This window comes from Anas platyrhynchos, chromosome 5 (assembly GCF_047663525.1).
Source record: "Anas platyrhynchos isolate ZD024472 breed Pekin duck chromosome 5, IASCAAS_PekinDuck_T2T, whole genome shotgun sequence".
Lineage (NCBI taxonomy): Eukaryota > Metazoa > Chordata > Aves > Anseriformes > Anatidae > Anas > Anas platyrhynchos.
In genome coordinates this window covers 28,392,303-28,416,785 of record NC_092591.1, presented here as the reverse complement: position 1 = coordinate 28,416,785, position 24,483 = coordinate 28,392,303, and the positions used below count along the sequence as shown (strand labels likewise).

Here is a 24,483-nt window from a genome sequence, read left to right as displayed (position 1 = left end):
GGGTGAGAAGTGCTTCAAGCAACTTGGAATTTTCAGGACACGTTACATTTAGGTCCGATATGAATGGAGGCGAGGAGGGGTGCACCCTAACATTGCTCTGCACCATCTCCTTGCCTGATTCCCCCCCAAAACCCTCTCCTGCATCCCAGCTGCTGTCCCACACGCTGCCTCCCCATGTGCTGTGTGGATCTAGGACAGCACTGAGATAGTTTATACCCTTTGGTCTTTGGTCTTGCTGCAGGACAGCCAGTAGACAGGGGTGAGAGCAGAGAGGCTTTTGAAGTGGGGAGACCACAAAGCTCATTTAGGATGCATACACCACCAAAAAAACCCCAACCACCAGACACTAATAACTTCAAACCAGTGCTGACTGGAGTTGAAAACAGCGATGTACTGGCAGAAAAAATAGCGCCTAAGCCAAGTTCAGACGTGGTGTAAGCTGAATTTGACTCTGTTTATGATGCTGAAGAGAACTAATGGTTGCCGGCAGGCAAGTCTTGTCATTAAAGAGAATCACACCTCTAGTTAAAGGGACCAAATCTTCTCAGCACTCTTTCAGGTCCAGCAGAAATCATGACAAACAACCTCTGTGCTGCAAAGACAGATGGAGAAAGCAAGGCTGGTGTCCATGTCTTGCACATTCCAGGGCTGGCTGGGCTGAGCTCTGTGGACAGGATCCGTGGTGGCATCTGGGGTGCTAGGAGAGGAGATGGACTTGGTGTGGCAGACTGCCCGCAAGTTGTTTGCTTTTGGTGCCTTTGGGGAGATAGGAGCAGGGATCGGTCCTCACAGATGTGCTGAACACCCCCCTGCTGCCTTCTCAGCCTGACTTCTCACCACTGTCTGTCTTCATTCAGTGAAGCATTATCCCCACTGCATCCTTCTGTCAGTAGCATTGCTGTGTGCCTTGCAACAACCAGTAATGCACTTCCAGATGAAGCGCTACAGAAGCTATTAGTCTGCCACAGCTGATTAAGTTATTTATTGAAAATTAAACTAAGTGGGGAATTTGTTGCTGCTCTCTTTCCCCTGATATTTTATAATTAATTGTTTGACTGGAGACTTTTTTTTTTAATATGTGTGTGTGTGATATAAATCCAGACTAAGATTTTTTTTTTGTTTTTTAAGTGCAGAACTAAAAAATGATCCCTTTGGGGAGTTTTTCAAGTGGATCAACTTTTAATTCCAAAGTGTTCAACATGTTATTGAAAGCTCCAAAGTTCTGCATGGTTGCAATGTCCAGCAGTCAGTGGGCTGAAGTAGATGCTCTGCTTTGGGTCAACTTATTTTAAAATTTCTGTGTGTGGGAAATTTTGAAACATCACCATCTATCTCCTTACCCCCAACAATCATAGAATGGTTTGAACTGGAAGGGACCTTAAATATATAATTCCAGCTCCCTGCCATGGGTAAGGGCACCACCCACCAGACCAGGTTGCCCAAAGCCCAATCCAGCCTGGCCATGAGCACTTCCAGGGATGGAAACTTTGTTTCTTGGTTCCCTTGAACAGATGCTTGATGTCTCCGTGCCTGTTCTGCATCAGGTATGACTGCATAACTGCATCCTTGTACTCCTCCAGCCCAGCAAGATGAGGTGACCACTTCAGCTGATGAGGTACTCATCAGCTAATTGCTTTGTCTCACCATTGCAGCTGCCCCTTCAAGGTGCCAGGGTCAGATCCGCTCTCCATCTGATTCCTGAATTATGTCATCATAAGTACAGCGATGACATCTGGGGATGCATGGGGATGCTTATCCCCAAACTACTCCAGCCACAAGGGTAGCTTGAACACTCCAGGTTTATACTCCTAAAAGAGTGCAGAGGGATGGGATTCACCTGGTGTTAACAGCCATAAGCATCCCTTGCCCACTCTGAGGGCCATTTTTCTCTGCTACTGCCTTCAGCCTTCCCCCCTCCTGCCTTTAAATTAAGGTCACATCATATACCATCCCACTTCCTTTCTTGGAGAAAGGGAAAGAAATTGGAAGCAGAGATCGGGGGAGTGAAGGAAAGAATGAAAATGGAAAAAAGGGAAGAAAGTGAGAGGCAAGGAGGGTGGGGACAAGGGCTCCCAGCCACAGTGCATTGTGCTGGGCTCCATCCATCTAAATAAATAGACCATCCTGACTTGCGTCCCAGCTGGGAGAGGTTTTGTTGTCTTTCGAGTTTTGGTGTTGTCCCCTCCCCTCTTCCCTCTGTCCCTTCTTTCATTCAAACCACTTCAAAGTGCTCCCGTGTCTCCCTGGGCCTTTCCGCTCCCTCCCTGGAGGCACAACGTCCCCTTTTGTGACCACCACCTAGGCGACCTTTCCTTCCTCCTTCCTCTCATTTATCCCCATGTCCCAGTGTAAATAAACCCAGCGGGGAATGGGGTGAGGGGAGAGAGAGTGCCCATGGGGAAGGGGCAGCTTTGGGCCAGAAGTGCCCTCTTGCCCCCCCCGCCCCAGAGGTGCAGCAGTGACACTGGGGACATGAGCACAGGGACATTATCAGAGGGTGGCATGTGCTCAGGGGTGGATTAACCTGCCCAACGTCCCACAGCAAGCCAGGGGAGGCAGGATGCAGAGAGATTTTACAGATTTGACCTCAAAAGAGAGCGTAGCTGCTTTTCCACCCTGTACAAATGCCAGTAGCAGCTGTCCCTGCAGAGGATGTGGAGACTGGTATGGGGCTGGAGTGGCAGAAGGCACCTGTGCATGGGCACATGGACCTGTGAGGAGCAAACACCCAGCCATAGCCTGCACTGGGGATGTTTTCTGGTGGAGAAATCCCCCCCGACACCTGCATCCTGAAGTTTTTACAATAGGTATTTTCTTTCAGAAAAATTTTGAGCATTTCTTTGGAACAATCTCCCCACAGCTGCAAATAGCACAGCAGCTCCGGCTCTGATGGCATCGTCCTTACTGTCCTGCATGATATTTTTCACTCCTTTATAACAGAGCGGCCTGAGAAGAATTAAAAACCAACATGGGCTGGGAGGGAAGGTCCTCACTGCCTTTACCCCAAGCCCCACTTGTGTCCCTGAGCAATCCAAAAAGCATGGGGGCATGATACAGTCCTTAAACAGTGAAATCCCCATGAAAGCCCTCACTCCCTGTGCTTGATGTACCGGGTTGTTCAAAACAGAGTTTTGAACACCCCAAAGTCCTTGTCTCCCCGTGTTTCAAATCCTATTTTGGCTGCCCAAGGTGATACAGTCAGATCCTAAATTAGCCTCTTATAATCTAAATTGAATTTAGACCCAGAAAATCCCCTGCTTTCAGATGTTTCTGGTTACACAATAACCCTGGCTCTCCTTCTCAGAGGAGTGAAATGGCAGGATTTTGAAATTCCTTGTTGGTTCATGTTTGCATATAAATGCTGATTTTATCTTTTCTGTACACAAAGTAAACACAAAGCTGTTTTACAATAATGTTGCCGTTGAAACATGCACCCAGGATGGCAAAACAACCCCGGCTTAGAGATGTTTCCAGGCCCAAGGACCATGCCTCCAACAAAAAGAAGCCGCCTGCTCTGAGATGCCCAGCCCACCTTTGTCCCTGTTGATTTAGTTCAAGATGCAGATTTCATCAGGCAGGAATAATATTCAGAAGGAAAAATATATTAATATTCAGAAGGAAAAAATGAGGCGGTGATGGTAAAAGATGTCAGTTCACCCAGGCCAGTGAGTGGAAGCACAGGTTGAAGCAGAAGCTTTCCATAGACCCCCATGAGACACCATTCTGTAAGGGCCCAGCCACGTAGAAATTTGGCAATGATGGCAGTTATTTTAACACAGACTTATATCTCTTATCTTTATTATTAATAATAATAATAACAACAACAACAACAACAACAACAACAACAACAACAACAACAACAATAATAATAATAATAATAATAATAATAATAATAATAATAATAATAATAATAATAATGTATTTATTTAATGCTGTTCTACATAGGGAATGTACATCTACAAGTTCCTCATTGGGGAAGAACTCAATGCTGTCCTGGACAGGAGCAAAGAGAAGAGAAGTCTTGCTGGGCTGAGGTAACTGACATACATAAGTTAATTCAGAATAATTCCTGAATTATACAGCCCTACACAGGGATCAGAGGTGGTCATTTGGAAACAAAATGACTGTGTTCACAAGCCTTGGCTACTGAAAAAGATAACATAAAATCAAAGTAAAATGTATTTTCTGATCATCTTTTCCCCCCTAAGCAGAAATCCCATCTCAAAGCCAACCACCCCTGGTGAAAGAGGCCTTCCTGGGTGCGACAAGAGATGATAAAAATCCAGCACAAACATCTCCCTTTGGCCATCTAGGAGTGTGGTGTCTACTTCAAGTTAGTCATTTAACTAGTCATCAGCTTTAATAGCCCATGAAGACAGAGGTGGTCATTCTGCCTGCTCTAGGATGACTATTTCACATGGGATCAGCTGCCCCTGGGTGATGCCCGTCCCTCCTGACGGCTGTAGGTGGGTCCGTGGTGAGCAGATGCATCAGTTGTAGCCAGTTGTAGGTGGTCAGAGGTAGATGAGTTGCCTTCTGCCCTATATACCTGAGTGCTCATGGAGGCTGAAGCACTTCCCCTCCCAAAGAAGCCAACTCTGAAATAACACGTATTCAGCCCAAAGTTCACTGAAGTCCAGGCTGGCACAGCTTTCAGTGGTCTTTGCATCGAGCCTGTAGAAATGCATGAGGCAGTATCAGAAATGGACCCTGCTTCATTGCTGGCTGTCAATGTACCCAATCTATAGCACAGATTAAATCAAAAAAACCCACAACTTCACCCACTGGCCATGAAACCTGTATCTTTAAATGGCACTAAATGCATCCAGTGAGAGCTGGCTGGGATGTTTTTCATGTCCAAGCAGCCAGATCCAAGGATCCAAATCCTTGACACTGCAGGAGCAAAACCTGAAAATGTAGCCATCTCCTGAGGCCACGAGCTGCTCTTCAGCCTGTGTTGGAAGCAAAGACATCATCACAAGCCTGCTGGCATGGTCACCCGAGCAAAGCTGATATGTCTGTAGTGGAAAGCATGGCTTGCTCCTGTACCGCAGCAGGTTAAATCGCAGCATAGTAAGCTCTGCTGCAAGTCCTTACTGTCATTTGCATCCAGGTAGTTAACACGGATGCAAATTTTATTACTGCAGGCAGAGCCTGACCAAAAGTCTGAGCAGCAGCTAGGAACAGAATGAAAGAAAAAGTGTATGAAGTTGTCAGGAATGAAAGAAAAAGCACATGCTGGTACCCAGCCTGTAAATGCACAAGGTCCTCAACTGATCTCACTTGTGTGGCTTTTACTGCCTTTGTTGTTCCTATAAAAATCTCAGTGGATTTCAGTCCATAAAGAGGATGGAAAATCTGTTAATTGCCTTACGGCTGTGAGACAAACCCACCCCTACCTTGGCCCAGGCCCTGCCAGGATCCCAAATCCTGACTCCCTGCTGGAAGCCAGGGGGATTTCCAAGGGCTGGAGAGACCTGCTCCTTTCTGTCTCCGTTGCTGCAAGGTGCCATACACTTGTTCACCTACAAAACCACCCCGTGATACCCATTCTCCCCAGGCTCTCGGTGCTTCCAGCAGCACTGGCTGGGTGTCACCGTTCCTGTCCTGGCACCCTCTCCCTGTCCCCACAGCTCCCGTGTCCCCTCCAGCCTGGCTGGGCAGTGATTAATGGTGCCCATCAATCAGCCGCTGCTGTGACGAGCGGTTTGTGATTAACCTTGGGGAACCTTGTCCCCCTGGCCACACATCCCCCTCCGGAGCCCCCCACTGAGGTTATCTGCGAAATGAAGCAGGATGCATGCAGTGGCCCTGGAGAACAGGTCTCTTGTTCTTTTCATATGGAAATGGGGAGGTCTCCATTGCTCCTTTGAAGTTTGTCCTGTGGGGGTAAAAAAAAAGAACAAAAAACAATCCCACAATGTTTTCCTTCAATAATGCAGAAAGGAACCAGGTTTAGGACAGTCTGAGTTAGTGGAAAGTTTTCATTTGGGAAGAGAAAACATCAAACTTTGGGGCAATTAGCAGAGGGAACGGAGCTTCGTTTGACCTCACACTGGCTGTGCTTGTGTTTGGGTGGTATCAGGACACCCTGGCTACGCTGCACCAACAGGGCACAAAATAGAGTCCTTGCTTTCCAGAAGTGATGGCAGTGATTCCTTAATTTGGTACGGTGTCATTTAATGGCTTGAGGCTGGCTGGCTTATATTTGGGAATGACGGCTGAACCCATATTGAAGTCCTTGCAAACATCAGTATCCAAGCAGGGTGGTAGGGACATGTGTCTACACCAGGGTCTGTCTTGGCGTGAGAGGAACACACTAAAAAACCACAATTACACAACGTAGTAAGAGTCAGGTCAAGCCCCTTATTGCATTCAGCCTACTCAAGACCTGCATTGTTTAAAGCCAAGGGCAGGAGCAGATGCCAAACACAGGTCAAGCTCCAGAGCCTTCCTGACAGGGGGGAAATGCTGAGGATAATTGGTGTGTGGTGTTGTCTCCATCCAGAAGGGAAGCTCTGGTCTGGAGTGACTAAGCTCTGGCAGGTGGGAAGCACTTCTCTTTCCCCCCTCCAACTGTCCTTAGCACTGACTTATTTGCTTATAATCACCAAGAGGGTTTGTCGATAAGAAGAAAATCCCTAAGTGCTCCCATTCGAGACCTGTGGGGTTTTATTTGGTCTTGTCCCTCGTTGATAAGCATGCAAATCAACAAACAGACTGCAATTAATATCCAAATCCCTTTCAAGAGACATGCTCAAGCATTTCTGAACTGGGCTGTACCAAATATTTGTCTCTTATTTGAATGGACATGCTGAGCAGTTGGAGCTGTGTTGTCCACATATAAACACAGGCGATTGCTCCTGCATGGAGCCCATGAGCTTGGATCATGCCTGGAGCAAAGCCCTGGCTGGCCAGGTTGGGTGTTTTGGGCTGAGACCTGCTCTGAGACCTCCAGCTTACCTTGCAGTGGGATGACCCTAGGAGATGGGCACACGTGGAGACCACCATGGGCTGGTATTTTCAATTACTGGAGCTTAATCATTTGGGAGAGACCCCCGGGAACACAAGCACCTCGACTGGCTGGTCAGGCACAGATCCCACCAAAACACTGGAAAAGTAAGGCCGAGCTTCACTGCTGCACCCGTGGAGGTGGGGTGAGGCGGGGAGGGAGCCCAGCTATTAAGATCTCCCTTCAAATGTTATTAAATAATATTTTGCTGCTGCAGCATGACAGGTGTGGAGGCGCAGGCAGGTAAACACAGCCCGGAGCGGGGCAGCCCGCCAAGTCTGTTTCCTTACATAAATCTCTCCACTTCAAGGTATGCAATTAATCCCGGCTCCAGCCTCCGTTCACCACAGACCTTCTTTGTACACATGATGCATTAATCACCAGAAAGGACTTTTGCACCTCTGCTATCATTCCTGCTCTGCAGGCTGGCGCAGAGGGCTTAAAGGACCAGCAGAAAACCCGGGACGCGGTGGCGGAGGTGTGTTGGCGGTAGCATCTGAGACCAGGCGTGAGGATGAGCGTGCACAGGCGTGCGTGCATGCACAAGTGTGTGCACACACCTCGGCCACACCATGGCATGCTGCAGCCCATCCGAGGCTGATTCTCCCAGCAGATCCCCTGTTGCATGCTCCCTGGAAAGAGCGGGCGTTAATAAGTAACAGCTCCCCACCCTGAGTTTCACAGGGGTGATTACAAGGAGTTCTCATTAAAACAAACCCACCAGGAGGACAGCAGATCCCCGGCAGGAAGCCTGCAAGAGCCTGCATGCGTGTTTGCAGCCCCGGTGTACCCGCGTGAGCCGCAGCCCTATCTCCTGCATCTCAATGGAAGGAGAGGGCACGGCCGGCGCAGCCCTGCCCGCCCCATGCAGGTCCCCAGCACCCCCTTCCCGGCCCCGTTTCGGCAAGTCCAAACCCTTCGTGCTGCCCGTGCCTGACCCAGGCTGGGATCTGCTGGGAAGTCCCTCCATGGCCCCCCCAGGGTCCGGCTTGGACCTACAGCCCACCTGGCCAGGTGGTTCAGGCCACATCTAGGTGCTATGAGCCCTCTCTTTTCCCATATATTCCCCATTTTGCCTTCCACAAAGCCCACTACAAGTGATTTACCTACTTTTTAGCTTTGGCAGTAACAAGGCCCTGGGAATTATGCATTTGCCCAAAGCCTAATGCACACTCTGACCCCTGTGGTCCATATGCCTGCATTAAAGCCCCACAGGGGAGCAGGGCGCTTCTTGGAGGTGCAAAGCATTAGGGTGACACTGTCCCCACTCACCTGCTTGTCCTCACCTCTGAGCATGGCCATCCTTCTGCTCTTCTCCACCTCATCTCTTCTCCTCCAGTTACTTTTGGAAGGTGCCCAGGACCTTGAATTTACCTGGCTTTGCTGTTGGGATGTATGGCCCTATAAGTCTTTACTGTGAAGGCAAGGACTTCAGCTTGGATTGGGTCAGCAGGGAGGGATTTGATGGGAAAGCAGAGGAAAATGGGAGCAGATGGCTTGCGTGTGCCTGGAGCGCTCCTATCTCCAAGGCCTCATAAAGATTACGGATGCTCTTCTTCAAAGCAGTGGAGGTCAGAGTGTGGGGAAGGCGAACGCCCACCCTGCTCCTGCCCGGGATGCTTTTCATCCCCATCTGCTTGCAGGAGGTCAAGGGCTGAGCCTTCAGTCCCCTGATAATGAGCTGTGAGCAAGGCTGGGGCTCGCTGTGTGCTTCCAACCGCCTGATTTGGCTTGGCTGATGGCCACACAGCATTGGGCATGGCCAATGAAATGTCCCTGGTGGGGAATCCATCCATGTGGGGTGGCTGGATGGTGGGAGGGGGGAGTGACCGTGATGGGATGGGGGCTCCTTACCTGCCTGGTGGGCACTGACACCCTGTTCAGGTCCTGCAGGCTGCTCAGTGCCACCCAAACCTGGCAGTGGCTTTGGAGTAAGGTCTTCATGCCTAATACTGGTGTATCTCTTTTTATAGCTGCAAGGTTTTTGGACATTGCCAGCTGATACCTGATGTATGCTTGGGATGCTTCGCAGCCCTCAGGGGTCCCCTCTCCATTCCCAACCCTGCCTGAGCTCAGGCTGCAATTCCCTCTTGCAGCAGTGGGCTCCTGAGGTGAATCACATAGGGTGTAAAAATGTGTGTTCATTGCTTCAGGACACTGCTAGCCTCTCTCCAAGCCATTCATTATTTTTGAGCCTCTTTCTGTTTGCCCCAAAGCTTTGCACTTTTTTGTTCCTCTAGCTCCAGTGTTTGTCACTGGTTTCAGCCTCATTCCATTCCCAGCAAGGCAAAGAGAGCTACTGGGCTTCTTCAGCTGCTATTTCTGTTCCTGTAGCCTTTGTCTTAGATGAGAGGCAGTCTGCAAACTGCTGGTTCAAAGTCATTTGGTCAGAGCTTGAGCAAAAAAGAGACCTTCCCGTCTGCGCAGGGGAGACGTGTCCATGGAGGTCAAGGTGGGGCGTGAAGGCAGAGCACTGACAAAGTAGCCACTCACCCCAAGATAAAGCCGCTGAAGACCAATGTTAATTAAACAAGGAGAACGTTTTTGTTTCAGCATGTTTATTAATTATTATTATGACTAGGCACCGTTTACACTGCCGTAATGCCTACAGGTCTGAATTAGCAGCGCAGAGTCGTTGTGCTGCACGGTGAGCGAGCACACGCACGGGCAGAGCTCACCCACCAAAACACGGCGTGGTTAGCACTGCTTTTCATCCCTCAGCCCGACAAAGCACCCGCAAGCTGCTCCTTCAGCCCTGGGGTGCACCCCACCAGGCAGGTTTCGAGCAGCAGGGAACAGAGTTGTGCCCCTACATCCCACCCTGAGGACCATGTTGGACCACTTCTGCCATGGGGCCACCAGCTGACTCCTGTACCTACACCTACAGAGCTCAAACCAGGTTCAGAAAGGATGCTGGTTTACCTTGTCACTTTATTTTTTTTTTTATTTTTTTTTTGCCTAAGGCAGTAGTAGCTAAGGGTTTCACTCCTCAAAGCAAAGTCCCCTCCCTTCTGGCTGTGTTTCACAGGATTGTGATATAGAGGCCAGATAGAAGGAGCAGTAGGAAAATATTAGGGAAAAAAAAAAAAAAAGGAACAGCAAACAGTCATGACCTGAATGACTCTGTGACCTTCTAGACCCATTGCAAAGCTTGGGAGCCATCTATCTTCCACCCAGAGCTCCTTCTACAAGAGGGGGCTCTCTAATTTCCTGGGCATCACTAATTAAAGAAGAGGGGGTTCCTCCAGTCCATCACTGCTGCAGAGGAAGGCAAACCCTTACCTGGCACCCCATGCAGGGATGCCCAAGTCCTGTTGCCAATGCTGCTGCCCTCCCTGGGGGGTTGTCTAGAAGCTCCCCTGCTTCACCTTCTCTCCCACAACAGGTCCTCCAGCTCTTGAGCACCTCTGTTCCCTGTGGTTCCTCTGCTCCCTTCAGCTGAGGCTTCAGGTCAGAGCTGTGAGGAAACCATCATCGGCCTATGTGCTGAGTCCCTCCAGAAGAAGGATCTGGAAACCCTCTGGCAACCAGTGTAGTGAGGCCACCCTGAAAAATCATTCTTAAAAATGGGAATTTTCCTTTTTTTTTTTTTTTTTTTTGTGTTTTGTTTTAAATTTGAAGCTGGAAAGAATGGTGGTGACCCTCCTTAGGCTGTGCCATGGTTTTCTGATGGCCTCCCAGCAATGGGGATGTTCCTGGGGAAGGAAAGAAGAGGATGCCATGTGTAATATCAGCCAGCATCCCCACGCCCCTGGAGCATGGTGTTTGTCTCTCTGTACTCATTCACAGCCCATCACAGTGCCCCGGGTTCTCTGAGGGGACAGAGCCTGCCCCAGAAAAGTGGGCACCCAGAGCAGTGAGTGATGCCGGGGACCCCAGCAGCAAGCAGAGCATGAGCAGACAGGCAGAGACACACGCCCTATGCACCCTTTTGCCTCCCTTTACCACAACAACAAAGAATTAGCCCTTTATTTTGAAGTTTATCTCCTCCAGCCCCAAATAACCCCCTGTCCCCCTGCCTGAGCTTTCCAAGCTTGGCTCCTTGGCCAGCTTGCCCTGCTCCACGAGCCAGAGAATCCCTCCTGTTGCCTTCCTTGTGCTGCCATCAGGTCCAACCTGTTCAATTTGCGCTGCCCTGGGCGCTGCGGGTCCCAGCTTTCTCTTTCTGCTTCATTTAATTTGAACACCCGCACCTCTCCCTCCTCTCCTCCCTGCTCACTTGGAGCCCCAGGCGCTTTGCTGTGCAAGGCGCAAGGCAGGGCATCGCTTACACACCTGGAATATGTTGCAACAAGCCCAGCAGCCTCTTACAAGGAAGTCTTGGGCCCAGACGATGAGCTAGAAAGTCCTTTGCGAGGCCGCCTTTCTAGGGGAATATATATATATATATATTTCAATTGTTCCTGGAGGGATTGGTTTGCTGCCCCACTTTGTTCTTCTTTTTGGGGGGTGGGAGTTTAGCATTCCCCCGTGCATGCACGTGGATGGCCAGCCAGGCGTGCATGTACACAAACAATATACACAGGGGGAAGGATTAGCTAAAACTGCTTGCCTTTTTTTTTTTTTTTTTTTTTTTTTTTTTCCCCTCCTGATTTCAAAAGAAAGCCTCTGTTGAAATACTTCAGTCGCTTGCATGGTGGTGGGGATCACTGAAACGGGATCTTGCTGGCATGGAGAAGCTGCAGGAGGGCTCCTCAAACATGTAGCTGAGACTTCTATATGCAAAACTGCAACTGCACACCCTACCCATATGTAACGCACCTTCCCCAGCATTGCCATCCTCTTCCCAAAGGCAGGGTGAGCCTGCAGGAGCGAGGCTGAGCAGGGGATGGGCAGGCACTGATGGCTGTGGCAGGAGGAGGGATGCTGCATGTCCTGGGGTGTGGCATGGCATGGGCAATGCAGCCTGACAAGCAGCTCACCCATGGATGCTTTTGGGGGTCTGCAGAGGCAGCAGGCTGCAGGGGGTGGCTTGCAGCATTTGTGCCAAGGCACAGCTCTGCTGTGATGGTGGGGAATGAGCTGCTGGAGATATCGGATTGATTCAGCAGGGGAAAAAGGCTGCCAAACACACAGAGCTGGACCTATGCTCTCGAGTAGGACCAATGACAGCAGAGACAACAACATGATGATAGAAGATAGAAAGCCTTTGGGCCTCTCATTTCTCGGTGAAGATTTAAACCCCTGTCCTTTTGCTGAAGAGCCAGATGGAAATGTTACACCATTTAGTATAAATCGCTTCTCTGCTGCCACTGCATCCAGCTTCATGGCCCGAGTGGTGGCTATACACTGCAAAGCATACAAGCATCTCATTCAGTGCAGGGCTTTCTCTGCATGGTTCCTCAGTGCCTCAGCAATTTATTCTGCTCTGTGCTGTTTCTCCCTACTGGTCAATTTAAACATCATTTTCTTTGCTTGTTTTACAGGCACAGAACTACTTGGCCAAGACGCGCCGCGGCAGCGCTCCGTCCCAAGCATCCCCTCCTTGTTTACCAGCTCGCAGCAGCTCAGAGGATCAAGAGTTCAGCGCAGCACTCCAAAGATGAAGCCGAGTGGATGCAGATGCCGTTCAAGGTTGCTTCTCCCCTCCAAGTGGGTGGCAGTGGTGCTTGCTCAGCACTTTGTGACGGGCTCATCCAGAGGGAGAGCTGCTGGAAACTCCTCTCTACACTGCAAGGGAGAGCAGGGGCTGCTGCCAAGCCAGGAGCTGGCAGAGCCATCCCCAGCACATGGGCTGACGTTTGGGCTGGGCTGAACTCAGGGGGAATCTTAATTTATTTTTCACTGCAGATTTCAGCGTGGCTGAACTTTTATTTCCCCTTTAAAACAAAATAAGAGGGTGCACTTTTGCCTTCTGTCTCAATCTTTTGCAACCTTCCAACACTGCCTCAAACCTGTTTCGTCCGCTTTCTGTTTTGAAACAGCGAGAAGACGACCATAAAGCTCACTATAATCTGTCTCACCTGGGTGACTCACGCAGAAATGCCACCAGCCCGTGGCGGTGGCCCCGCGGTCCCCAGGGATGACTCAGAGCGAGTACGGGAGCATCCACACGGGAGCCTGGTGGGAGCCGCAGGTAGGAAAGTGCATGAAAGCAAGCAGCTTTGTAGGTCAGTAAGAGCTTTTGGTGCAGAGTTGAGACCATTTTTTGGTAAAGCCATGTTGGTGCCTCCTGGGGCAGGGAGGTGGGAGAGAAGGGGAGGATGATGCTGGTGCGAGGCAGAGTGGAGGAAGGGGAGGTAAAGATGCTTTTCACAGGCAGGGTGGAGGAAGAGGAGGAAAAGATGCTTTTCACATGAATGTTGCCTTTCAGATGGAAATGGCAGGGTCAGCAGCAGCCCTTGGACAATGGCCCAGTTCACTCTGCTCGCCACTAGCCACAAAGTGGTGTGGGGATGATGCCCGAGGAGCATCATCCATGCCCCCAGCCTGGGCTGAGCCTGTCAGGGCTCCCTGCCAGTGTATAGGCTGCTTGCCGAGGGCCCACAGGGCACAAAAACTGGCTGGAAGAATGCTAACATGATGAGGGGGAGGGAGAAAGAGGGAAAAAAGAGAAGGAGAGAGAGAAAAGCCAAAAGATTTCAACACAAATAATCTTCAAGGAGTGTTCTGTAAACAAAAAGGAGGGCATCGCGCCAGGAGCACCTGCCTCTCTGCATTGACATTAATTGTTTGGGGAAAGAGAAAAAAATACATTTCTCTTGCCACACGTGCATGCAGGGAGAAGTGGCTGTGCTCTTCCCCAGGCCCTTTCCAGAGGAGGCAGGAGAGGAGGTGATGCTGGATGCAGGATCGTGCCCGTGGGTGCTGCAGCAAAGGCAGCCCTGGAAGCCAAACCCAGTGGCATCCGCTTTGCCTTCCTCCTGATCGCTTCCTCGAGGATGCACATTCTTTCTAAATCTCTTGGCAGTTGCAAGCTCTCAGCGTTTTGCATCACTCTCTGATCCCGCTATTGTTTTTTCTCCACGTACCGTGGGCAATCCCTGGTCAGACGCTGCCAGGCTCCTGACCTCATGGCTCTCCTGAGCTGCCGAGTCCCTCGGGTGCAAGTTTCTTCCTGTTCTCGGGGTGGGTACGGAGGAGCTGGAAGGCTCCTGCACCCACACGAGCAGTGGAGGAGGATTAGGCTGTGCACGAACAAGTCCCTAATCATCCGGTTTGGCAATCTCCTACAAGCCACCTCACCCCTCCCGGGGGCACCACTCACCCATGCAAAGTGCCTGGCACCTCCAGTGACCACTGCAGGCTTTGCCAGTGCGGACAAAGTGCGAGGCTCTCTCTGTGCCTGCTCTTTGGCCATCCCCGTGAGTGCCAGCTCACCCATAGCCAGGTGGAGATGCAGTGCTTGTTTGGCCAAAAAGGCCTCGGGGCTGTGACATAAAGAAAGGAGCTTCAGAACATTGTGGTGGGGAGAGACAGAGAGGGACAGCAGGACTTTGGTAGCTGTAATTGGCATTATCTGTGACGCACTGCTCTGGGAGGGCTGGAAGCATCCACATTTCTTCACTCGCAGGTTTAGAGCCTAAGGGCCCCAGTTCTGCACAGCATCCCCAAGCAGAAACCATCTGCGTCCCCTTCTGGCTTTATCATCAAGATAAAGTGGCTGTGGGAAGCCACGACTGAGTGCTGGGACCTCAGGGGGTGAGCACAAGACTGAGCTGAAGCCACCAGGGCTCCTGCAGCTGGAGATGAGCTCCTTCCACATGGGCAGGACCACAAAGCTGGTGTTTTATAAAGGGACACAGGGCTAAATGCTTACCTGGTGCTGGGAGCACAACCAAGGTGGGCAGAGCTCCCTCCTGGGGCACCTCTGGTCTTCCTGGTGACATGGATAAAGCTCACCTGAGGCACATAGCAAGCCTGAACAAAGCCATCAAGAAATCTGCTAGTGCTGATGGGTTTGTTAGCTGGTGCAAATGGTAATGGGTTTCATCTGAACACCGTGGGGCTGATTACAACTTGCTAGAGAGCTTTCCTGGGGATCACGTTCGAAGATCTTCCTACAGATACAGCTCATATCAGCAGAGGGCTGGCACCTAGTGCCTGTGTGCTGTTCTGGGCTGTGTGACCGAATTTTGCAGTCACTGCTCAAGCGCCATGCAATGGCACATCGTTACCTCCGCATTTGCTCATCCCATAAACGCAGAAGGATGTACAGCCTGTGTCGCTGGAGGCAACTAACGGGCCAAAAATCTTGTTTTGCCAACACAACCTGAAACGCTACTGTTAAAAGCCCTCTGGTGTGGAGCAGTCCTTGCTTTGCTTCCTCCGGGGAGGGAAGTCTGTGGTGGCATCGCCCACCTTAAACCTGGGTTATGTGGGTGCAGCAGAGCTCAGGGAGTAACACAGAGCTCCACTGCAGACTGGTGAGCACGGGGGATGTCCAGACCCATCCCTTTGCAGCCTGTGATGCTGCCTTCCCCCCAGCCCGCCCGCTCCCAGTTTAACCATTAACAGGCTGGCTGGCCCAGTGCAGACAATGGTCTGTTTGTTTAGCGCCGAGGGCTGGAAGGGAGCTCGTATCGGGGGCCTGGCAGATTTATCAAAGCGGAGTGATTAGCTCTATTAGAGAAGGGATTTGTGTCAACAAAAAGACAGGTGCAAAGAGACTATTCCAGCTGGCAAAGGCTTCACAGAGCTTTAAGCATTTCAGTGGCAATAAAACTTCTTCCAGGAAGCAGAGTCGGATGGGAGAGACCATGCGTGTTGCTGACTTCTTGGACTGGCCCTCCCAGCATCTTGTCCTCACTGTCTCCATGGGGGATGTAGCCTTTAGGGTCCCCGTGTCCCTTGTTTCTTCTGTGAGGTTGGAGGTGTTTCCCAGCTTCAGATGCCTCATCCCAAGCCAGTGGAGGGTGGGGTGAAAACCCAGCATGGGGTGGCATGAGCTCCTCCTTGGGGACATGCCACTTGCAGCCCCTTGAGCCACACCATGGACTGTAAATGCCCAGACCTTGATCTCTCTTGAGAGCTTTCTGTGGAAACAGAAATGGAGAGCCCTACTGATAGCTCAAATAACGTCAGCTACTCATTCTTAATACCTTCTCTTTTGCACCTGCAATTTTGCTGTAATAACTGCTCTGAAATTATCATTCAGTTTAGGCTGCATGGAGAGCAGGAGGAGCACGTTCTTACCCCTGGTTCCAGGGTGGACAAATCTCACTCATAAGAAACGCTTTCAATTACCAGAACACAAAGTACTTCCAGGCCAGCAATTCTGAGCATTTCTGAGAATAAGCTGGAATTTTGATTGTGAAAAGTTTATTGGGGGGCAAATCAAAGAAACGGGAGAAACCTAAGCATGGATTGGGTTACTACTTCTCTGACATGAGATCCTGGCTAACCTGATATGGGAATGATTCATAGAAGAGAAATTTGCTACCCTGCCTCAGAAGTCCACCAACATGAAACCATTATTTTATTTTTTTTTCTTCTGTAATAATATTTTTCCTACACTAACAGATATATTTTCTGCTTCTCACGTTGCCTACATCCTTATAGGATCTCTTCAGAGGAGCTGTACTGATGCTGTAACATTTTACTGAGTGTAACACGGATGAAAATGTTTCTTCGGGCACATTATGCTGGCTAATAGTGTGTTAGCAATACTGACTGAGGGCTGGATTTGCTAGCTGATTCAAGTCCATATGGCAACTGAGCACCTACTGAGCTTTTCAGAAACCTACTAGATGATAATCTACGTTTTTAGGCATTGACTTGTTCGTGACTTTAAGCACCTGAGTCCTCACTTCAGCCCTTAAACCTCTTCTGAGTGCTCCAAATGCTTCTGAAACTTTGGTGTATGTGTGTGTGTGTGTGTGTGTGTGTGTAAGTATAAAGCTGTATTAAAAGTGCATTCAAGTCCTCCCAGTGGGATAGCTTCAGAAAGATCCCTGTATTTGCTCTGGGGCTCAGTGGAAGATCCAGCCCTAAGGGTAGCTCCCAAGACCTCTTGCACACAGGTCCCTGACGGAACAGAAACCTGAAGACAAAAAGCACCTCCTGACACACCAATTTTCTGCAAGACCTTTGGGACTTCATTCCACCTTCCCTTGCCTTGGCTCTTTCTGTTCCCCAGTGGGACTGGTAGGATTGTTCTCCTTAGGACATGTACCTGGAAAGCTGTGAGGAGCTCAAGAGCTGCTGCTCCGCTTGCAGCCGGCCACGCTTTTTCACAGCTGCATTCTTCGGCTGGTTGGAGGGAGCGTTTATCACTGAGGGCAGCTATAAAATAAAGGCCTGGGGCTACGTTTTCAAAACAGGTGCCTCAAACGTGGTCACAAGATATGCACGTCCCAGCAGGGAGCTGTGCAACAAGAACTGGGCACTATGCCTGCACTGTTTGCATTGCCTGAGCAATACATGTTTTGGGGCTGTGATTGCCCAAAGTCTGGTGCTGGAGACACCCAAAGGATTCAGATTTAAGGGTTTCCGTCCGCACCCTGAGTTATGGGTGCAGATGGAAACCTGGGAGAATGGAAACCTGTGTGGATGGAAACTCAGGGGAGGCACCCTGAGCCCCGCTCTGATCAGCCATGGGAGAGCTTCTCCCTCCCCTTCAACATTTTCACATTTGTGCATGAGCTTCTCAGTTTCCCTCCTTGTTTCCTTCATGGTGAGGATTTTTTGTGACCTGCTAACACCTTGCTCTGCTCTATTTCTTTGTCTAGAGGATACATGGAGCTAACAGATGTGGGGGGACATCAGAAGTTCAGGCAGTGAGAGCAGAGCTGGTGTCAAAACAGAGCAGGGCTAAAGAGAAGAGCCATTGTATTCATGCAGTATGCCTGATTTCTCATGCTCAGTGCTTTCCACACAGCAAAGGAGACTCTCTCCTGCTTATAGATTCTTGCCAAAGTCTTTCCTGTGTTTCTCTTTTACTGGTATCACATAATTTGCACTGACAATGAGGAGGGTCAGTTCCACTTTATCTTGGCATCATTGAGCTGTTCAAAACAGAAAGCTCAGAGGCTCTGCTCTTGCATCAGCCTTCAAGGAACAGAGCACATTTCACCCCATCAGTGCAAAAGCATCAGTTCTCCTCTGTGTCCAAACGGCAGCATAGAGCCATCAGCATGACAGAGGTATCTGAGGGCTCTCCATTTATGCCTCTTCCCCAGGGGTTAAATAACGGAGATAGGCAGGAATGGAGAGAACACCAGGCTCATGAAAATTCATGCAATTATTTCGTGGCAGGTCATCACTGCCATTTTGCTTTTGGGTCAGGAGGACGTACAAATGCTGGTGCCTGGGCAGGGATCCTGAGAGCATGGGCTGCTGCCTGCCTTGCACCAAGGAGCCTGAGCACTGTACACCATAGTAAAGAAACGGCATGAACTGCAAAACTGTGATTTCCCCTGGTCTGCGCTCTTGCTTTGCCAAAGGGGTCTTTTGCTGCACCAGTCAAAACCTTACTTTGCACAAAGTCAGGAAGTGAACAGAAGGGCAAGGCAAATGAGATGTCCTCACTCCTGCTTATCAACAGAGAGGCTCACATCCAGTCTGTCACCTAATCAAATCCATGCAAATGCTGAGCATCAGCTGCGTCCAACAGTGGCTGCTCCACACAAAGGCAAGGCGCTCTTCCTGGAATGTGCAATGGCCCCTTTACCTTGTAACATATGGATCACCCACCATCGCCCCTGAGAACTGCAACATGTGTGCAAAATTGTGTTTTGCATTGCTCAGATGTCCCAAATGGCAGCACTTTGGTGAAAGGACAGTGGACTCTTGGCTGCAGGAGGTGACTGAAGGTGGTGCAGCTTTGGGTGGACCTTTCTGAGCTGAGAAGCAGCAGTTGCAAATGGCTCCATCCAGCCTGGGCTAGGCACCCAGTAACGCGGCGTGCAGGTTTTCATCAGTCATGGCGTATTCCCACAGTGCATCTCACACTGCTGCCTGTCTCCTTGTTTCCCCATTTTTGGGAGCTTGTGGGTGCAGGTGGTGGGACTAGGGACCACACCAGTCTGTCTCTGCAGTCAGAGGGCTCCCAGACCAGCACACCGTTGGTCTAGGGCAGACACCTACAGATACCTAATTTCTAGGCACCATATTTGTATTTTAGCCCTCCTTTGGCAGAGACTGAGCCACATACACCTTCTCTGTTTGAAAACCATCCTGGTGTTTCCCAGCAGCACCAAAAGGTGGCAAAACCCACACAGCCCTGCACACCTCTCCTGAGGAGTGTATCTGTTCCATGGGTACTTGTGTGGAGAGGTACAAGTACTTCCTATTTTCTAAGTGCTCTTAAGAGCTGGTTATATCTTGCAGACACCCGCAGAAGTCCCTGGGAGGATGGAGAGGGAGGTTACACCTGAACCGCTGCTGTTTGGGACTAATTTGCTCTTGACCCCTTTAGGGGCCATGCAAAGACCTGTTTAAGCCATGAGGGTTAGGGAGAGGATTTTAAAAATAAGGTTTGAGTGTGTGGAGAGAGGTAGAAGTTATGAAGGTGAAAAAGGGTTGCTTCACCATTTTTTATGTGCTGTCCTATGAGTCTGGGTTCGCTGTTTGGATGAACAGGTAGAGGATAAGTCTAAATGATTGTAATGAATACTGCTGGTCTTGATAAAACCCTCACTCGAGCTTGCTGGGTTGTGAATCTCAGACTATCAGGAGGTCATGCCTTGCAGTCCTCCCCCTTGCCTAGGCTTTCCTTTTTCTTCTTTTACTTATCACGGATCTTCAAGATTTGCTTTACTCCCATGTATCAGCAGCCAGCCTACAGAGAAAGGCATGAGGTGGAAGAGGAGCACTGAAGCCTGGTGAACCAAGATGCAATGGTTGGATGAGTTTCTAGGCAGGTAGGGGATTATAGCTGACCCCAGAGAGGTCATTTCTCTTCTCTGGGTCTCTCCCTACTGTATGAACCTAACACAATACTCAGCTTTGAAATCTGTGGCTTGGAGAACTGCTACAAAGAATTACTAGAGAGATGTCAGATATTTCATTGATACCACTGGTTTGCAGGGTGATGATACTTAAGCTCTGGAGAGGCAATACTTCTCATGCCAAAGTGCAGCACTGGGCTGCCAGTTCAGCAGAGCATAGCTGTTCAGAGAGGGCATGTTCCTGAATTTCTCTTCTATGCCATGAAATCGAAATCCTACTCATTGCTCTGTGCAGGTGGCAGGCTGGAGAGCAAAACCTAATAGGCACAAGCACAAGCACTCATCCAGCTCCCTGGTGCTCGGCACCCCAGCAACCCCCAGGGGCCCTGCCACCTCCATCCCTCCGTGGGTGGATGCAAGCCCTTCTCATCTACACCACGTGCTGGCGTACCGCTCTTTTCGATTATTTAATTTTGTTTCATCCCGAGCAGCTCCCTGTTGTTTGGTGGCATCTGCAGTGAACCCTGTCTTGGGGAGCCCCTGGGGGTCCCTGCCTGGCGAGGGCTGTGCTGGGGGACCTTTCCTTGCTGCCAGTAGAGCATTCCTCATCCACCCTCCCGTAGACGCCCGCACGCCTTTTGTTACCTGCCAGGCAAGCGGAGGAACAGGATTGCTCAATGAACATATATGTACCTTGGCAGGCCACCAGCTCCAGCCGCTGGCTCCACCCTGCCTTTCCTTCCCCGTAGCCATATCGCTTCCCCCCTCCTCCTTTGACATGCCATTCCTCCTCGCTATCTAGGCTAATCTTCATCAGTCATTGCCCCGATGCTCTCCTGCTCCGACACGCTTGGAGTTTCAGTACAATTCCTGCGGCAGGTCGTGTCACGTCCTCTCACGCCGGCTGCTTTACGTGGATCCCCGCCGAGGCACTGCACAGCCTTGAGCAAGACTTCTTCTGCTCGCAGTAATTTAGGGCGGCTTTATTGCTGGATGTTCATCTCCCCAGGAGGAGGAGCCGGGGCTCTCGGTTTGCTTTGGAGAGCTGGCTAAAGCGCAGCGCCGGGTAGAAACCAGCCAGCATGTTACAGCTTGAGCTCCCGCCTGCGTGATTTAGGCTCTGAGGGATGCAGAGCTGTTATTTCTGGAATGTCAGAGAGTTTCACTTTGAGGTGTGTTTTTGTTTGTTTTCTGGAAGGGCCCAAGCTGGTGTTGTGCTTATGGCCAGCATGGCATGTCCCCCTGAGCACAGCGGGGGTCTGTGCCATGCTCAATGCCACAGCCGGGCTGCACTGGGGGGTACAGCACTTCTCCCACCAGCCCTCATCTGTGGGGGCAACAACTGTGGCTCTAGTGAGGGAAGGAGCTGGTCTATGCGATGTTTTCCCCCCTGCACTTTCTATCCTGTCCTACCCCACTGTCCCCTCCCCACCTCAGCCTGGTCCTTGGCCCCTCCAGGCCACACCAGCCCCTCTCCCCATCCATCCCTTGTGCTGGCTGTTTCCATACATCCTTCCCTGTTTGTCTCCTATCCTTGCCGGGCTGTGCTTCATCATTAGGTGACACCTTCCCTTGTAACCTCACAATTCAGTTGTGAAACAAGCATGTCATGTAGAGAGGTGTCACTTGTTTTTTGGTAAGAGATCTGTGAAGACCACCCTGCCTGCTGAAGCCTTGCCCGTGGTGGATGGGTGTTTTGTGGCACACTGACCAGTGCATTGCCCAGAGATGTTGGTGACAGGGAAAATCTTTGTCTTGATTGCATGGACAAGAGCAGAAGGAGAAGTCCCGGAGCCTGTATGAGAGAAGCCACCTGAGTCTGGAGGACGCAGAGGTAAAACATCTCTTGATATGAGCATGGGGAGCAAATCAGGAGGCTCACTGAAAGAGAACCAGCGTGCCTGGCTCCGTGATTGCCCTGGCTGCTCAGTTAACATGCAAAGGAGATCGTGCCGCCTTCGTGTTTACATCTGGTATCACTTCCCCGGGCGAGCCACGGGGCTGGGCAGTGCACGGTGTCACGGGCTGTAATCTGTGGTCTTTGTGCTTTGTTGTATAGTGGTAATGCAAGCTGATATTTCGGAGTGCTTTGAATGCTAAGAACGTGTTTGCATGTTATCTTTTGCCCTAGGTAATTGCAAAGGGCCCGACAGATGAGACGTGGTGAGAGAAAGCTCCCTGGAGAGAGGAAGCACTGCACAGAGAGGGGGACAGCTGTGGAGACGAAGATCTATCCTTACCCTTCAGTAAGTTCCCAAAGGAGTTTTGGACCCAACCTAGGAAATAAAATCAAACAAGGACATGAATAAAACACTCTATAACAGCTTCACTTAACATTTCCAGGCATTTCTCAGTGATGTCACTGCTTTTGGGTAGCAAATAAATTCCTATAGACACCAGAACTCCTCTTTGGTTAAGGACATTGATTTTCCTAAATCTGTGCCTTCTTTGATGACCTTTAAGCTCATTAGGGTCATATCTTACCTATGACACTCAAAACTCCAACCCCAGACTGAAGCACTGGGGCATCTCGCCTGCTCCATCAGAGGTTGGAAGGAGCAGAGCGAGGAGGGAGGTGATGCCCATCCACCATGAGCAGTCATTTTGTGCCTACATCCCCACATCCCCCCTATTTCCAACCCTGGAAATGGCAGTTACCATTTTTGTACTTAACAATAAATAAGGAACAAGGAAGTTCTGAACCCTGGCATGTAAAAATGCTTGGCCAAAAAGCAGAAAACAGAGTGAAATGAGTTCGAGGAACTAATTTCCTTTCACGGTGACAGTTTTATCCCCTCCTGAAAAGAAAAAGGCAAGAGTGAAACATGCCTAATGTAACCACTAAACCACTAAAAAGGCCAAGAAAAATTGGTTGCTTAACATCTGGTCTTCAAATAAAGGTGGAACAGAGCCGTACTTGTTGCAGGCTCGTTCCCCTATCTTTACTCACGATGACTAAGATGTTTATCATCCACCAACCCCAGAGCAAGTTATTGCTCTGCATGAGCAAAGATGACCCTAAATCTGGTGGCACGCTGTGGTGGTCTCCTTAGACTTGCTGCCCCAAATCCACCCTGGTGTATTGCTTAGCACTGTTTCTGGAAGTGTTTTTGGACCCTTATCCAGCTTGGGCTTCCCTTGGATGCCCACCTGCCATCCTGACTGCAAGAAGCCTGGCAAGTCCTGGTCCTCGCCTGACGCTCCAAAATTTTGGCCAAGCCCAAGCCAGGGAGAGCCTTGCTCTCACCCTGGTCCCTCTGCTCCATGGGATGATGGGGAGGAGGAGGGCATTAGGCAAATATCCCCAACTTCTTAAGATTCCTGCTTAATGAGCACATTTGCTCAGTGCAGCAGTTTCCCTCCATATCAGTAATCTTATCAGGCTGAGCCTGCCTCTGCCACCTGCAAGCAGAGATATCACGGAGGGGGGGGAGCCATAAACCAGTTTGTTTTAAGTTCATATGCGCTAAAGTCAAGAACGAGTTTCAAAGTGAACTTATCTTTTTATTTTTGTCATAAAAAAAAAGGAAAGAAAGAAAGAAAAAGGGATAAAACACGAGCCGGCTCGCTTTATGATCGCCTGATTGCAGATGTTTCCTGTCGGGTGGCTGGGCTGCTCGGCTTTCTGTTTGCAACTACCGAAAGGCGAAAGCACTTGGCACCGTTTTTGGGCACGTGTCGTGCAACTGTTGAGCCACCGAATCTTGCATGCTGCCTGCCCACGAGGTGCCAAGTCATACAGCTTCACCTCCCTGTGTGCGTGTCTGCCTGCTGAAGGACTTTCCTACCTGTACCCCGGCTGAAATAATGCTTCCAAAAGGAGCTGGGATGAGGAGGTGAAAACAAGGTGTGACAACTTCGTGCTGCCACTTCAAATGTAGTTACTTTTTTTTTTTTTTTTTTTTTTTTAATATCTTCTGGCTAACTGCTCAGATGTCTTATTCACCCCAGGTTTAGGCTGGATCTTGGGCACGGAACAGGCAGAGGATTGCTTGAGAGCCAATGCACCTCTCCAAGAGACAGTGCTGCCCCGCTCCTGGCTGCATTTGTCTCTTTGCCTGGCACAAGATTTATTGCATCCAGGAGCAAAACACTGAGTTGGCATCATTAAAGTACAGAACAAACCATAAACCACTTATTTCTATAAATACATCACAAATATGTAGGGCCTTGGGTTATGTCAAAGAAATCTTGGCCAACTCTTTCATGCTTTAAACACATGAAAATTCTGTTTTTTAAGAAAGTTTTGAATCATCTTATTTAGAGAACCCCATACACGTTTTTATTTCAAATGATAAGTCACATCAACCCTCCAAATAGAAACCCCAGAGAAGACACATGCTGGATGCAGCACAGGTGACAAGAAACATGCAATTCCTCTCTTTTTCAATTTCTTATCTAGTGGCTACATCACACCCATGTGCAAGGATTTCCCAGCCAAGTACCGGAGGTGCAGAGCAGCCAGATGAGGCAAGGGGGAGGATTTTTGGTACCAAGGGTACAGCGCAGCTGTGTGGCTCATCATGTGCCAGCACAGAAGTGGCTGACGTGGATCAAGAGAGGTGCGAATCTGATTTTGGAGATATGGAGGGAGCTTTTTCATCTCAGGGAGGGATCACCTGTGAGCAGCCTTCTCCCAGA

The 24,483-nt window shown here is 50.0% G+C and overlaps 1 long non-coding RNA gene across 1 annotated transcript; it reads right to left on the bottom strand.

Annotated features, from left to right (window-relative positions):
• Positions 1-3,899: 3,899 nt before the first annotated feature.
• LOC106017160 (uncharacterized) lies at positions 3,900-8,630 on the bottom strand. Its single transcript, XR_001190426.5, has 3 exons — positions 8,285-8,630; positions 6,964-7,644; positions 3,900-5,881 (listed from the first exon to the last, which is right to left on the bottom strand). It is a non-coding gene; the product is annotated as an uncharacterized lncRNA (long non-coding RNA).
• Between the last annotated feature and the right edge of the window lie 15,853 nt (positions 8,631-24,483).